Source organism: Oncorhynchus tshawytscha, linkage group LG02, assembly GCF_018296145.1.
Source record: "Oncorhynchus tshawytscha isolate Ot180627B linkage group LG02, Otsh_v2.0, whole genome shotgun sequence".
Taxonomy (NCBI): Eukaryota; Metazoa; Chordata; class Actinopteri; order Salmoniformes; family Salmonidae; genus Oncorhynchus; species Oncorhynchus tshawytscha.
Window position 1 is genome coordinate 32,750,985 of NC_056430.1, and position 15,730 is coordinate 32,766,714.

The following is a 15,730-nucleotide window of genomic DNA, read 5'->3' on the forward strand; positions in this document are numbered from 1 at the left end:
GCTGGGATGGGGGGTCGAGTTTACCCATTCACTCATCCAGGGTGACTAACGGGATAAACTCTGGGTCTGCCGACAGGACAGGGGAACACACTTGCACCCCTGTTTAAAGAAAGTATTAGAGGAGATGGATCTGCCTTAGATGCCATTGTCCCCCGGTATGTGTGCGTCCGTGCCAAGTGAGAACACAAGGCCAGTCACTTCATACAAAAACCACGTCTTTCAGGAATTCATCTGATTTGGGCCTCAATAAATGGGCTGAGTCTCACATCGATCTGACAATAACGATACGCTCTGTGAGTAATTTCCCCAGTTCAGTTTTGTCAGACCATATTACATTTTCTGGGCCAGCGACTCTGAAAAGTAGAAGAGTAAATGTCTTCTCTTTTTATACCCGAAATGGAATCAAATTAAACCACAGTGGGGCGAGTGGGAGAAAAAGATTCAATTGTTCCTTTTGTCACTCTCACAACTTCATAATCGAATTATAGCTGGCCACCCGCCAACCCCCACCACAGATAGCCCCCCAAATGGGCTCCCCCTGGCAGATATAGTAGCCACCTGACTTTTGTTTTGTAATTATATTATCCCGCTCTCTTTAGCGTGTCGTGGCTAATGGCTGAGCGGGCCAGTCCAGCTGCACATGCAGAAACAAAGCTGCTTATGGGGCCAGACAATAGGCTCGTGGAAAAGGGACGCCTGAAGGCGGTCGGCCAATGAGCACGCACCGCAGGGGGCAAACGGGGGGTTTAGGGAAGGGTTAAGAGGGTTTGGGGTGTAGCTGGGGGGTGTCTATTTTTGTGGCCCTGTGGAGTGGCCTCATCAATGGGATGGTTGGTGTAAGGACACATGGTCCAGATCACCAGAACGTTTAGGGCTTAGGTTGGAGGTAGGTTCAAGTGTGGCTCAATGTAACTTCCAAGCTGATGAGGGACCATGAAACTCAGAGTAACTTTCATTCTCTGGAGGTCTGTTTGTCTTTCTGAACGCTCAATAATAAACAATATGATCAGCCTATTGTCCTCCCTACTCAAAACATCAAAAGTATTTGGAGAGAATGTCGGTGATGTGATGGTTGGGCCCACAAGTATTACATAAAGAGGTGAATGTGATATGTTATTCTCAAATCAATTGTAAAAAAATAAAAAATAAAAATCTATTGCACATTGTAATAGCATCATTTCTGATACGTGATATTGTGAATAAAAGTGTTTACAACTTGATTATAGTTGCACATGCAGTCTTTCCAGACAAATTGCAACACCCAACCCCCCACCAACACACACACATGTAAGTGCTCTCTCCTCATTCCCAACCAGGGTATCAAGATTTCTCATAGGACTCCCTGTCTGACAGATGGACACAGCCCCCTCTCCCTACTGTAACTGAAAACAGGAGCGCTGGGGATTCAGGAAGAGGTTGTGTGCCTGTGTGTGTTTGTGTGTGTGTGTGTGGGGGGGGGGGGGGTCTGCTTTCTGCAGCTGAAACTGCTGCCCTCTCAAGCAAACATACAAACATACCGACGCAAGGCAAGGTGAGGAGGGATAGTCCTTAGGGGTCAATGTTAGGTCAGGTGAGAATACAAGTGCATCTGAGCCGCTAGCAGATAGTTACTGAACGAGAAAAAAGGGGGAAGAGGAAAGAAGTATGAGCCATCTGTCAGAAAAGTTCATAGTGCATGACCAACACCAAGGGGACTAAGGCACATGACAGCAATCATATCTACCTCTTTACCACTTGTGGAATAGGGATATTTCTCCCTCTTTAATGTTGCTCCAGTTATATTTTGCTCCAGATAAATTGAAATGTGTGAACATTAAAGAGAACAAAAAAAATGATGAATTGGATGTGAGAAAAGTGGCAGCTTGTCTTCATACCTAAATGGCATATGTTTATTTTTGTCTTGTTTTGTGTCACCCATAGTTTGCTTTTGAGTCTGCCAAAGTGAGGCTATTCCCACTCTGGGGAAGAGAAAGGCCTGGCTCAGTTATTTCCATTCTGGGTTGCAGGTGTGGAGTAGGACAGGCATTGACCCAGAGGGAGAGGAAGGAAGGGGGGGTGGTGGGGGTGGTGGGGGGGGTGGGGGGGTGGGGGTGGGGGGGGGTCGGCTGGGGAGTGTGAGACACATCCGTTGGGTGCACAGACAGTCCCCCATCCAACCCCTAACTCACCGCTCCCTCCAGCATGAGCACATGTGATTCTTTCTCTCCTGGGACAGTAGCACTTCCCTCCATCTCTCTCTATCTTTCCCTCACACAATCACACGCACACGGTGTATTGAACACAAGTCTATACAGAGATGAACATACCCTTTAAAAGCATAATTGTAAAATAATTTACAGAATGAGGAAATGAAATGCTCTGTATAACCCACATAATTAGAATCATTATATTTCTATGGTATAACCTACCTACTTGTAGAATTGGCTAAATTAGTAGGCCAACTTGCTACACAAATAACAGCCCACTTGTAGCTAGATGACCTGTCTCCATTCGGTTAGTTTGTTCTGTCTTTCACCTCAGGACTTCTCTATGCAGGCGCCGCGCCTGTCCTGTCTCGTGAGGGGTTTCTCTGGAGCCCTATTTAATTAGCGTAATTGGGTGCAATGAGCTCACGCCCGACGCCAATATCGGTTCAGCAAACGCGGATGTATGAATTACGGGGGAATGGCGCAAACACCTGCTCACGCGCAACCGCAAGCTGTCACAATCGGTTAAGCTCGCAGAGCATCTCACTCTACGCTAAAGTTGCACTGCTTATTTGTTGATACAGACTGATAATACAAATTGTACCAATAAAACTATTGCAAATATGAACATGTTCTAATGTAGTGCCGCAATAATGTTATGGGCCATAAGAGCTTAGGCCTGCAGGCTATCAATCTAATTAAAACGATTTTGTTTCACACACACACGAACACGCACGAACACACACACACACACACACACACACACACACACACACACACACACACACACACACACACACACACACACACACACACACACACACACACAACTAGTGAACTTTTTTTGTTCATGACATTGGCCACGGGCCGGGCCACGCGCGCGCTCGAGCGCAGATGAATTGGATGCGAGAGGATGAGAGAGTGGGAGGAGGAGCCTGTCTGTCCGTTGGACGCTAAAACCCCGGGCCCCAGCGGAGTGAACTGCAGAGAGGCGTCACTCTGGGATGGAACACTGACAACTGCGAAGGAGACGCAGGGGAGAAAGTTCAAGATTGAGTGCTTTAGGCAAATTGAGATAGTAACCTGTAGGCTAAATCCGCTCAACAGCCAATAACAACTTACAGGAGGTCCTAGGGAGCGTTATTTCAAATATCAGGTAGGCCAACCTCATCTGTTTCATTTCGAATGAATGTCAATGTTTCTTTCTCCAAAGATCATAGTCTATTTCGAATAGCATAGGCCCATTGGAATAGTAATAATTGACTATTCAAATATTTTAATAATATTTATGTGAAGTTGAATGTGAAATGTGAAATGTTGACCATTTCTAAATTGGTAGGGTAGCCTAGTAGGTTATTATTTGAAATTTTCTAAATGTTGGGTTATGCCCATAGGTTATTCGGCTAAGTAACGGGAATGAGGCATAGGCTACAGACAGATTAATTAGATAGGCTACAGACAGATTAATAAATAGTTATCAATTTAGGATTCTTAAGAACTGCGACATGATCATTAGGCACTAGGCTGCTGTTCTTAAAATGTGCCTGGCATAATCTTAAGGGAAAACGTTAACAGGTGTAAGCCTACTTAAAGTGGCAATCAGCAGTTGAAACAATAACAAAGCCTGTCCTCGCCCCTGTTTCTGTAAAAAGCTGACGGATGGGGCTGGAGAAATGTAACCAATCTCAAATTCATAGACAGAGCTATGAATGCAAGGACTGAGAATCTATGATATCAAAATGATAGTTTTAACCATGTTTTGAAGCTATAGAGTGTTTGTTTACATTTACCTTGTTTACAAACATTGGAGTAAAACAAACATATTTTGGACTCTGAAGGGGTGTGGCAGTTGAACTAAGCTCATGAGGCATTTATAACTTATATTCTTCAAGAATCAATGGGTACATATCATTAATTTATAAATCCAAAGAATGGATGTGGCAACTGCAGATTTTCCCTTTAAATCGAAACAGGGATTATTTATCCAAAGACAGCCTAAACCTGGGTTACCCTACCTGCTCAGCCTGCTTCAGAATCACTTTGGTCATCAGCTTGTTCCTAAAATGGTCATAATCATTGCTGACATAGCTGGGAAATATCTCAATAAAGAAACAACATATTTATGATATTAGGCTAATAATTGTATGAAAGTAGCCTATGCTATAGGTTATCATTCATCAAACTAAATTATGGTGTGGAATACAAATCGATGACACACACAAAATTGTGGACAAATCACTTAAAACCTAGTTTCAAATAGGCCTATAGATCTGGGATCGGCAACAGACATTTTTTTTCTCCCCAAATGTTTTTTTGCCTCAACAAAAAAAATATTTAAAGTTTTTGGCCTGTACAATCACCAGGAATTCACCAAAGTATTCCCACGAATAAAAACAGAGATGTGATTGTGTCTCAATATAATGAAGGTAATTATTGTTATTTTCAAATATATATATATTTGAGCTTAGTTGTGGTCAATTTGCAGTGTGCAAATTATTTTCCAACCCCCCAACCATCCACTTCGACAAAAATCGACCCATGGCCGAATCTAGTTGCCTACCCCTGCTATAGAGGATCTAATAGGCTAAATTAAGATAATTTTCTAGAACTCCCCAAATCGATAATTTATGGGCAAACCTACAGTGAAAACTCCTAGTGAAATCTAGCCTATCATCGCCATAATCACAAAAACAATTTGTTGCAGAGTTATAAATAGATTTTTCTGAGTTCCCTGTTACTGATCCGGGAATGTAGTCTAACCTTGAGTTAATCCCATGTTGCCGCTTCATCCATGGAGGGAGCAAATCCCGCAATGGCCCAGATTGAGAGTGCATCCCGGTGTCCGCCGCAACCTAAAAGCGAGGAATTACAGAGTTTTGAAGTCCCCCGAGATCAAGTCTCCCCTCGGATTAAAATAATCCTTGTAGGCTACGCACGCTGTTTGCGGACAAACAGATTACATATGAAAGCAGCATGTTTCATGAAAATCTTAAAACATAAAATCCCTAAAATGTTCAAAGAACCCCCAAAGCATTGCACCAAACCGGTAATCAAAGGCCTTAGCTTAGACAATTGATTGTGGTTCTAAGTAGATTGTAGAGTAACCAGGCTAAGGCTAGTCCTGACCTAATCTCTCATGAACAGACAACATAAACATAAAACTAAATTACGTGAGATTTTTGTTCTAGGTCAAGCGAGATCAGTCCTGATCTAGCGCTCACCTTGAGGCTACTACAGTAGGCCACACAAGGTCATTAAAACTCATTAGGCTGTGGGATAAAACTGCTATAAATAGACTGGTCTGGTCCTCAAGACCAGCTTGGGTCAATGTCCCAGCATCAGTAGGTCTATCAGTAGAAAACTTACTCTCAATTCACATCAGCTTTGGACAGGATAGACAAAACAAGTCAAAGGGTAAAGTTGTGATGAGCCTCGTTTTCTTAGTACAAAATATTTGATAAAAAGTGTATATGTTAAGGTCAGAACTATTGCTAATGTTGGTGTGTTGTTTCCAGGAGACCATGATGGCCAATTCGTACGGAAGGCCCAGCGAGGGGGCGGAGCTAGTCAGCTCTCTGGAGTGGATGGATGATGACGTGAGCTCCCCAGACGAAGACAAGCCAATCAAAGCGCAGCGCTACAGACCAGGCGGAATGGGCCACCTGGGCAGGGAGCTGGGCAGCGAGGATATGGAGGAGGATGAGGAGGAGGAGGAAGAGGAGGGCCAGGGAGACGGGAATGCTCCCAAACGTAGGGGGCCCAAGAGGAAAAGGATGACCAAAGCCCGGCAGGAGCGCTTCAAGGCGCGACGTGTGAAGGCTAACGCCCGGGAGCGTTCAAGGATGCACGGGCTGAATGACGCGCTGGAGAACCTGCGCAGCATCATGCCCTGCCACTCCAAGACTCAGAAACTGTCCAAAATCGAGACTCTGCGGCTGGCGCGCAACTACATCTGTGCCCTGTCTGAAGCCCTGGAAGGGGACCAGTCCACGGAGAGCAGGGCCTTCATGGATACCCTGTGTGAAGGCCTCTCCCAGCCCACCAGCAACTTGGTGGCTGGCTGTCTGCAGCTCGGGCCTGGGGGTTTTGTTGAGGAGAGGCCTGAGGACAGGAATGGGGGGAGAGGAGGGCCCACAGTCCTGGGAGGGGTGGGGATGGCTGTTAGACCAATCAGCTACTCCTCCCCCGGCCTGCCCAGCCCGCCCTATGGCACATTGGACTCCGCCCACCTGCTCCATCTGAGGGGAATGAAAGGAGGGGCTTACGAGAGCCACTCCCCTAATGACTGTAACACCCCTCCCTACGATGGCCCCCAACACCCCCGCTCAGCATCGGCAATAACCTGGTGCCCAAGCAGTCCTCTCCCCACTACCTCCCCCCACACCACTACCCCCTCCTCCATGGGCCTGTACCAGAGCGCCCGCTATGAGCTGCCCCTGGAGATGCCCTATGACTCGTACCACCCTCCTCACATGGCACCCCCGCAGATGGGAACGGTCTATGGGGATTAAGGGCACGAGAGGACAGATGGGGCAGATGTTACTCTCTCCAACAACACAACAATCACCCTGCCCCAACTGGCTTCATCTTAACCTATGACTGAGGTGTTGGGAGAAATCAGACTTTGGTACTGAACACTGTGAAAGCAGCCCATCGTTGTGAACAACTGGGTAGTGCTGTTATGGACTGTTGTTTACATTTGTGTACTGTAAAGGTTAAGGCTCAACACTGTCAAAGTCTGCTCATGATTGACTTTAAACCAGTTGTTTGCTGCGGTTGTTTCTGCTGATTAGGTTAAAAGGCACCCACAACTTGACCATTTCCATGACCATTTCCTATTCCTAGTTCCTATTGGTGGAAAGTCTGTCTTGAAGAAGGACTTCAGCTTGACCGCTATGACCACATTATGACAACATTATGACCACATTATGACCACATTATGAGCACTTCTGACCAGCACTGGGAACATGAAACAGATCATTCACGTTAATGCATTATACATTTATTTATTATCTTATTTAATATTTATATGAACTGCTGTTAGTAATGCTGTGTTTATCCGTTTTATATGTGTTTGGTCTTGGCCTTCTCTATTTGTGCTGTCCTTGTTACATTGTTGACGGACTCTGACAGTGTATCTGTTATCTCTCTGTGTCCATTTCTCCTTTGTTGTGTGTCCTTTCCTGTTTCACACTGAAAAGAGATTCTCATATAATATTGCTAGTGTAATGTTGCTGATGACCAAGGGGAAAACTGCCCATGAGGAAATGACAAATGTCTGCTGTTGTAATGAATAGAACAAATATAAATTCCAAAATGTGATTGAAGTTGAACTATCAGCCAGGTGGATCTTATTCATGGACATTCCTAAATCAAATATACTGTATGTATATGTTGTATAATATTCTGTCCAGACACTTTCTCCATTGCCAAATATGTTCCTTTAAATGTACAAATGTTCCTCAAGCTGAAAACTTTTGGATTGTATTTTTTAACAAACATTTTATGAATTAAAACAATGTAAACTTTTTTTTTGTGTGAAATTCTGAAAGTGAGTTTGCTTAGATGAAAAAACTGTCTTGTTAGGTCAAAAGACAGTCAAGGACCAACTGCAATTAGGGTGTTTGCAGGTAGTGGGAGGGAGTGATATGTGAGAGTATGGACAGGTTGTAACACAATGAGAGAGGTGAGAGGGAGTAGAGAAGATGACGGGGGGGTGTTTCAAATGAGAGTACTTCTGTGACTACTGTTATTATGCTACCACCCTTGAGAAAATCCTTTTCCCACACACACGCACTCACACTCGCACACACACACACAAACACACACACACACACACCCCTAGGCCTACAGGTGGAGACCAGAAAGGGAGTGAGAAACGGGCATGCAAGAGAGAGAGAAGGAGAGAGAGAAGGAGAGGGAGAGATAAAGAGAGAGAGAGGAGAAGGAGAGAGGAGAGAGCGATAAAGAGAGAGAGGAGAGAGAGCGATAAAGAGAGAGGAGAGAGAGCGATAAAGAGAGAGAGGAGAGAGAGCGATAAAGAGAGAGAGAGAGAGAGCGATAAAGAGAGAGAGGAGAGCGATAAAGAGAGAGGAGAGAGAGCGATAAAGAGAGAGAGGAGAGAGAGCGATAAAGAGAGAGAGGAGAGAGAGCGATAAAGAGAGAGAGGAGAGAGCGATAAAGAGAGAGGAGAGAGCGATAAAGAGAGAGGAGAGAGCGATAAAGAGAGAGGAGAGAGAGCGATAAAGAGAGATAGCGAAGGAGAGGGAGAGAGCGATAAAGAGAGATAGCGAAGGAGAGAGAGCGATAAAGAGAGAGAGAAGGAGAGAGAGAGAGCGATAAGAGAGAGAGAAGGAGAGAGAGAGGGCAATAAAGAGAGAGAGGAGAGAGAGCGATAGAGAGGGAGAGAGCAATAAAGAGAAAGAGAGAAGGAGAGAGAGAGCGATAAAAGAGAGAGAGGAGAGAGAGCGATAAAGAGAGAGAGAAATAAAGAGAGAGAAGGAGAGAGAGAGAGCGATAAAGAGAGAGAGAGCGATAACGAGAGAGAGAGGGAGAGAGAGATAAAGAGAGAGCAATAAAGAGAAAGAGAAGGAGAGAGCGATAAAGAGAGAGAGAGAGAAAGAGAGAGACATGAAAAATGGAGATGCATAAAGGGGAGTTTTGCTGTTAAATGGCCACTGTGGATCCATTGTAAACACAGCCTGTTCTTTCTCTTGACCCCTGACCCTGCATTGTGCTGAGGTTGCTGGCTCTGGAGGGAAAGACAGCTGGGAGAAACAGAGGGGAGGGACATTTCTCTGACAGACAGCTAGGGGGGGCAAATGCACAGGAGGGTGAGCTACACCCCCTCATAAACCCGCCTCCAACCAATCCCATCCCTCTTCATTCAGCATTGGAATGACACATAACTTTGCTCACACGCACACACACATAGGCACACACACACACACACACACACACACACACACATACACACATACATACATAGACAGGTGGAAGATGGTGATGCAACGAGTATTTGTACGAGGGTGTGTGTATTGGGTGTGTGTTGCTGGGCAGACATTATTCAGAAGCTGTCTGGCCTTTGAACAATTGAAACCTCTAAAAAGCTGTGTGGTTCTCAAGAAGACAATAAAGGTTATTGTGGGTGAATGTTGAAGGATGAGGAGATTGTCTTGATAGCAAGCCAGCCAACAATATATTGGGGGGGAGATGAAGAGAGGAAGACAGGAGGAGAGAGAAAAAACAAAGAGAGCGAGAGAGAATGGTGGAGACGGAGAGAGTCCCTGCTCACTCTTCACTGAGAGACATAATGACACTGTCACTAACAGTGGAGTCCATCTGCACTCACTCTCAGAGTATAAAGATTAGAAACCTCTTGTGAACAAATATTTCATACCGAGCAGACAATAGATATTATACCTTCACCGTATGTCTCACTGATAGGCAGTGTGAAGGTTATGAAATCTTACTTTATAAAGAAATATCAACAGACAAGGCAAGTTGCCCTCCTCCTTTTTTTCTCTTACACCATTCAACCCGCTCCCACTCTTTCCCTCTCGACTCTTCCCACTCTCCTCCCTCAACTTCATCTCTCATCTCTCTCTCAATCTTTTGGTTTAGCTACACTAATCCATTGGCTAGCTCTTAATGAAAGAGTGGATGTGCGGAGGCTGGATTGCAGCAGGATGAAGTTTGGTGATTAAGATGGCTGGCCTCATAGGGCAGAGGGGGAGGCTTTCGCTGTTGTAATAATCCTGTACTATTCAACTGGGCTCAGTTCTCTCGCACAAACACACACACACACACACACACACACACACACACAAAACTAACACACACAAACTAACACACACCAGGCGGGTGATGTAGCAGGGGGGTTGGGGGGGCACAACACAGGGATGAGGCAGTAGGGGGCAGGGACGGTGTGCAGGGTGTGTGTGCATGTGTGGGGTGAGAGGGGTTTAGGTGTTAAAGAGCTGTGAATGGTTGTGGGAGCGGGGCGTGTTGACTCTGACCCCGATGACCCCCTCCACCCCACAGTTCCTTCACTGTAGATTGACCGAAAGAGGAACAGGAGAGAAGGGACAGATGGGCACTTTTACTGCAGTAAAGCAACGGAGAGACATGAGAAGAGAAGACCTGAGAGAGAGGGAGAGTTAACATGAACACATGAGCACTGTGGGGATGAGTAAGAGAGGGATGAGTAAAAGGGAGATAAGAGAAGAGAGAGAATGTGAAAGCGAGAGCGAGAAAGAGTGGAATAGAGGGAAAGAGTATAAGGTCTAGAATCAGTCGCTAGTGTAATCACATTTTGCTGCCTTAAAATTGAATCTAAAATGTACATAGCAATCTACACAACCTACTCCAAATGTAAAAATAAATACAAATAATTCAGATGTATTTAGTGCATATGGTGGAAGCACCTTTGGCAGATATCACAATTGTGAATAATTTTTAATAAGTTTCTACCAACCTTGCACAATTCTTAGAGCACCTGGATTCACCTGGTCAGTCTACACTCTTAGAAAAACGGGTTCCAAATGGGTTCTTCAGCTGACCCCATTGGATAACTCTTTTTGGTTCCAGGTAGAACCCTTTTTGGTTCCAGATTGTCACGGATCCATCCGGAACTTTCATTAAGCACACATTAAGCACACACTGTCCCCACTTTCATTAAGCACACACTGTCCCCTATTCCCACTGATTAGTACTTGTACACGTGTGCCCTTTGGTTTCCATTGGGCTGTCCATTATTGTTCCAATGTCCGTTGGTGCGTGTGAGTACCTGTGCTGTGTGTTTTGGGCTTTAGTGCCCTTGTGGATTGGGCAGATGTTTACGGGTCTCGTACTGTGTGTTAATCATTGTGCTCGTGTGTATTTATTCGAGGTACTCCTCGTTTTTTTGTTTGGGTTACAACCCGTGCTTGTTTGGTCTTCATCCCCGTGCCCACGCCGTAATTTGGGTACAATAGAAAAAACTATTACGCATTCCTGCACCTGTCTCCCGATTCTTCATGCCAACGTGACACAGGTAGAACTCTTTTGGGTTCCATGTAGAACCCTGTGTAAAGGGTTCTACATGGAACTCAAATGGGTTCTACCTAGAATGAAAAGGGGTTCTGCTATGGGGACAGCCAAATAACTATTTTAGGTGTGTATGTGATGGAAAGAGCAGGTGTTCTTAATGTTTTGTATACTCAGTGTATATCCATTGCTTTTGTCAAAATTGCTCAAGCTCGGAAAATTTGGTTATAAATCATCGATGGACAGCAATATTCAAACCTTGTCTCAGATTTACAAGCAGATTTAAGTCAGGACTGAGACTGGACCATTCAAGAACACCCAACACCACTTGGAAAGCCATTCTGGTGTGTCTCTGCATTAAAAGTGAAAAATACAACTCTCTAGGTTATCAGAAAATGATGGCGCGTTTTTCTCTAACTTTCTATCTGGGCGTTGCTCATTTATACAGATGTATGATCTTAATTTGAATGCGAACTTGTGGTGTATTTTAGTTTTAAAAAGGCTTCTAAAAATTATAACACTTTATAATGTCGCACTTGATTTGCCCTCATTATGAATGTATCAACCCCTACAAAAATCTCTATTAATTATAATCCACATAATAATTTGCATTTCTTGTTGCTGCATGATTATTTTCCTGCTATAGTAAACTGGCTCAAATTAAGATCCTACATCTGTATTTATTTTGATCCTGACAAACTCCCCAGTCCTTCCCAGTGACAAGCATACCCAAAACATGATGCTGCCACCACAACACTTGAAAATACAGAGGATCAACAACATTGCATTGCAAAACATCACTCCAAATCATTCACTCTGTTTTCAACAAGGCCATTAAGAAGACAACATGGCAAATACAACGTTTTGGCCTAAATAAAAAACTACAGGTTTGGGTCAAATCCAATACAACAGAGAGAAACCCTCTGTATTTTCAAGTATTGTGGTGGGAGCATCATGTTATGGGTATGCTTGTCACCGGCAAGGACTGGGAAGTTTGGGAGCAAAATAAATATTAAAGGAGCAAAGCCGATGTAAATATTTAGAGGAAAACCCGCTTCAGTCTTCTGAAAATCTAACCCTGGAATAGTTTTATTTTTCAATTGGACAGTTACACAAATGTTAAAGACACTTCAAGAGGCGACGAGTGTTCCTGAATGGAAATTATCTTAAATCTGCTTGAAAATCAGAGACGCGGTTTGAATATTGCTGTCCTTCAATGATTTCCAACCAAGTTACTGAGCTTGAGCAATTTTGACAAAAAATGGATATATGTTGCCCTAAGTGTTGGTAGAATCTTAGAAAAAATTATTCACAGCTGTAATGGCTGTCAAAGCTGCTTTGCTTTCACCAAGTATTCACTCTGGGGTGTGAAGACAAATGCAATCAAGACATGTCTTACGATAACGTTTTTTTATTGATGTGGTAAATGTTCTATAATAGTTTTTTCTTTCAAAATGTGGAGTAGGTTTGGTAGATCTGTCGGAAAAAAAATCTAATTTAATCCTTTTTCAGATCAAATTTGAAGGCAGCAAAATGTAAAGACAGAGCAAGGGGTGTGTAGACTTTCACAAGGCACTATATTTCTTTCCAAGCTGAGGACCAGTGCTCGCTCTGTCTGTCTGTCTGTCTGTCTGTCTGTCCAACCTCTGTACTGGCTTGAGATGAGACCACCCACTGAGAGGTCAGTTTACTGTGGTTATTAGGTCATCTGGGTTCAGGGGTCAGGGGTGGGAGTGGTCTAAGAGCTTCTTGGTGGTCAGTTTCATCACATCATCCAGTTGAGTACTAACAATCTATGCTGTTACACAATATTTACATCAAATGTGCCCCCAGTCCAATATAGATGTCAGTTCAGTATTAGATCATGTTGGAGCAGAGGAGATATATTTGAAACCGTAATCCTGATATAAACGTACATCCCACGCTTGGCTTGAGCGAAATATATTGCTTTGTTTTTACAAGGATTAACATAAGCCTCTCTGTGTGTGTGTGTGGGGGGGGTAAATGTGCTAGCTCTGATGCTTGTTCTTCTGAACTTCAAGCACAATGAAACACACATACAGAGTCAACATTGACTATTGATCACACTGATCAGAGACAGAGGCTGATCAGTATGTGAGAAAACAGGGGAAGAGGAGGGAGGAGTGATAGAGAGGTGAATGTGGGGGAATTAAGTTAGATTGTTGGTCTTGGAGTAACAGATTGTGCAGGGCCATCGTGTTTAGAGGTTCTGTATTCATAATTCTCTGAGTGAAATATTGGCTGGTGACATCTGTTAGTTGTTGTGCATTTAAATGATATAATATGCAGTACCGGTTCCAGGCATAAGTGGTCTTTTAGGGCCCCCGGCTGCTAGGGGGCCCCCGACCCCAAAAAATGCTTTTTAAAATAAATTTTTACCTCTGTCAGGGTCTCAACTTACTATTGAGAGTGATAATAGTACAATACACAAGGAGCAATATTGAAATTTGGTTGTGCATTACCACTTTTTCTCTTGTTATGTCAGTCACTGACAGTCACTCAATTAGCTACAGTACAGTGCCTTGCGAAAGTATTCGGCCCCCTTGAACTTTGCGACCTTTTGCCACATTTCAGGCTTCAAACATAAAGATATAAAACTGTATTTTTTTGTGAAGAATCAACAACAAGTGGGACACAATCATGAAGTGGAACGACATTTATTGGATATTTCAAACTTTTTTAACAAATCAAAAACTGAAAAATTGGGCGTGCAAAATTATTCAGCCCCCTTAAGTTAATCTTTTGTAGCGCCACCTTTTGCTGCAATTACAGCTGTAAGTCGCTTGGGGTATGTCTCTATCAGTTTTGCACATCGAGAGACTGAAATTTCAGTTCGAGCTCAGTGAGGTTGGGTGGAGAGCATTTGTGAACAGCAGTTTTCAGTGCTTTCCACAGATTCTCGATTGGATTCAGGTCTGGACTTTGACTTGGCCATTCTAACACCTGGATATGTTTATTTTTGAACCATTCCATTGTAGATTTTGCTTTATGTTTTGGATCATTGTCTTGTTGGAAGACAAATCTCCTTCCCAGTCTCAGGTCTTTTGCAGACTCCATCAGGTTTTCTTCCAGAATGGTCCTGTATTTGGCTCCATCCATCTTCCCATCAATTTTAACCATCTTCCCTGTCCCTGCTGAAGAAAAGCAGGCCCAAACCATTATGCTGCCACCACCATGTTTGACAGTGGGGATGGTGTGTTCAGGGTGATGAGCTGTGTTGCTTTTACGCCAAACATAACGTTTTGCATTGTTGCCAAAAAGTTCAATTTTGGTTTCATCTGACCAGAGCACCCTCTTCCACATGTTTGGTGTGTCTCCCAGGTGGCTTGTGGCAAACTTTAAACGACACTTTTTATGGATATCTTTAAGAAATGGCTTTCTTCTTGCCACTCTTCCATAAAGGCCAGATTTGTGCAATATACAACTGATTGTTGTCCTATGGACAGAGTCTCCCACCTCAGCTGTAGATCTCTGCAGTTCATCCAGAGTGATCATGGGCCTCTTGGCTGCATCTCTGATAAGTCTTCTCCTTGTATGAGCTGAAAGTTTAGAGGGACGGCCAGGTCTTGGTAGATTTGCAGTGGTCTGATACTCCTTCCATTTCAATATTATCGCTTGCACAGTGCTCCTTGGGATGTTTAAAGCTTGGGAAATCTTTTTGTATCCAAATCCGGCTTTAAACTTCTTCACAACAGTATCTCGGACCTGCCTGGTGTGTTCCTTGTTCTTCATGATGCTCTCTGCGCTTTTAACGGACCTCTGAGACTATCACAGTGCAGGTGCATTTATACGGAGACTTGATTACACACAGGTGGATTGTATTTATCATCATTAGTCATTTAGGTCAACATTGGATCATTCAGAGATCCTCACTGAACTTCTGGAGAGAGTTTGCTGCACTGAAAGTAAAGGGGCTGAATAATTTTGCACACCCAATTTTTCAGTTTTTGATTTGTAAAAATTTTTTGAAATATCCAATAAATGTCGTTCCACTTCATGATTGTGTCCCACTTGTTGTTGATTCTTCACAAAAAAATACAGTTTTATATCTTTTTGTTTGAAGCCTGAAATGTGGCAAAAGGTCGCAAAGTTCAAGGGGGCTGAATACTTTCATGTGCAAAATAATAAGTGCATTTCTCAGAACAATTTGTACAAACTGCAATATACAATAGATATGTTTCTAAAGCTAGTCAGTCACTAAAAATCCTTAGTACATCTCTCAAAAGTAAATATTCATGCCAATGCTCATGTCAGTGTCATCAGAATGATAAGTCATTGAGTCATTGTTCATGAACAATGACTGTGTACTCTCGCTCTCTTTGTGTACTTTGACAGTATTACCTGATGTAAACTTAGGCTACAGTTTGGATGACAGTTACTGTATTGAAAATGCACAAGGCTGCACTTCTATGGCATATATCAATTTCAACAGTACTATTTACATATTACTGTATGTGGGTTATTGATTGAAAGAGACTGGACAACCCAAGGGGCAC

General features: G+C 43.5%; 1 pseudogene; it reads left to right on the forward strand.

Moving 5' to 3' along the window:
- The first annotated feature begins 3,184 nt into the window (after positions 1-3,184).
- On the forward strand, positions 3,185-7,716 carry LOC112262244 (annotated as a pseudogene).
- The last annotated feature ends 8,014 nt before the right edge of the window (positions 7,717-15,730 follow it).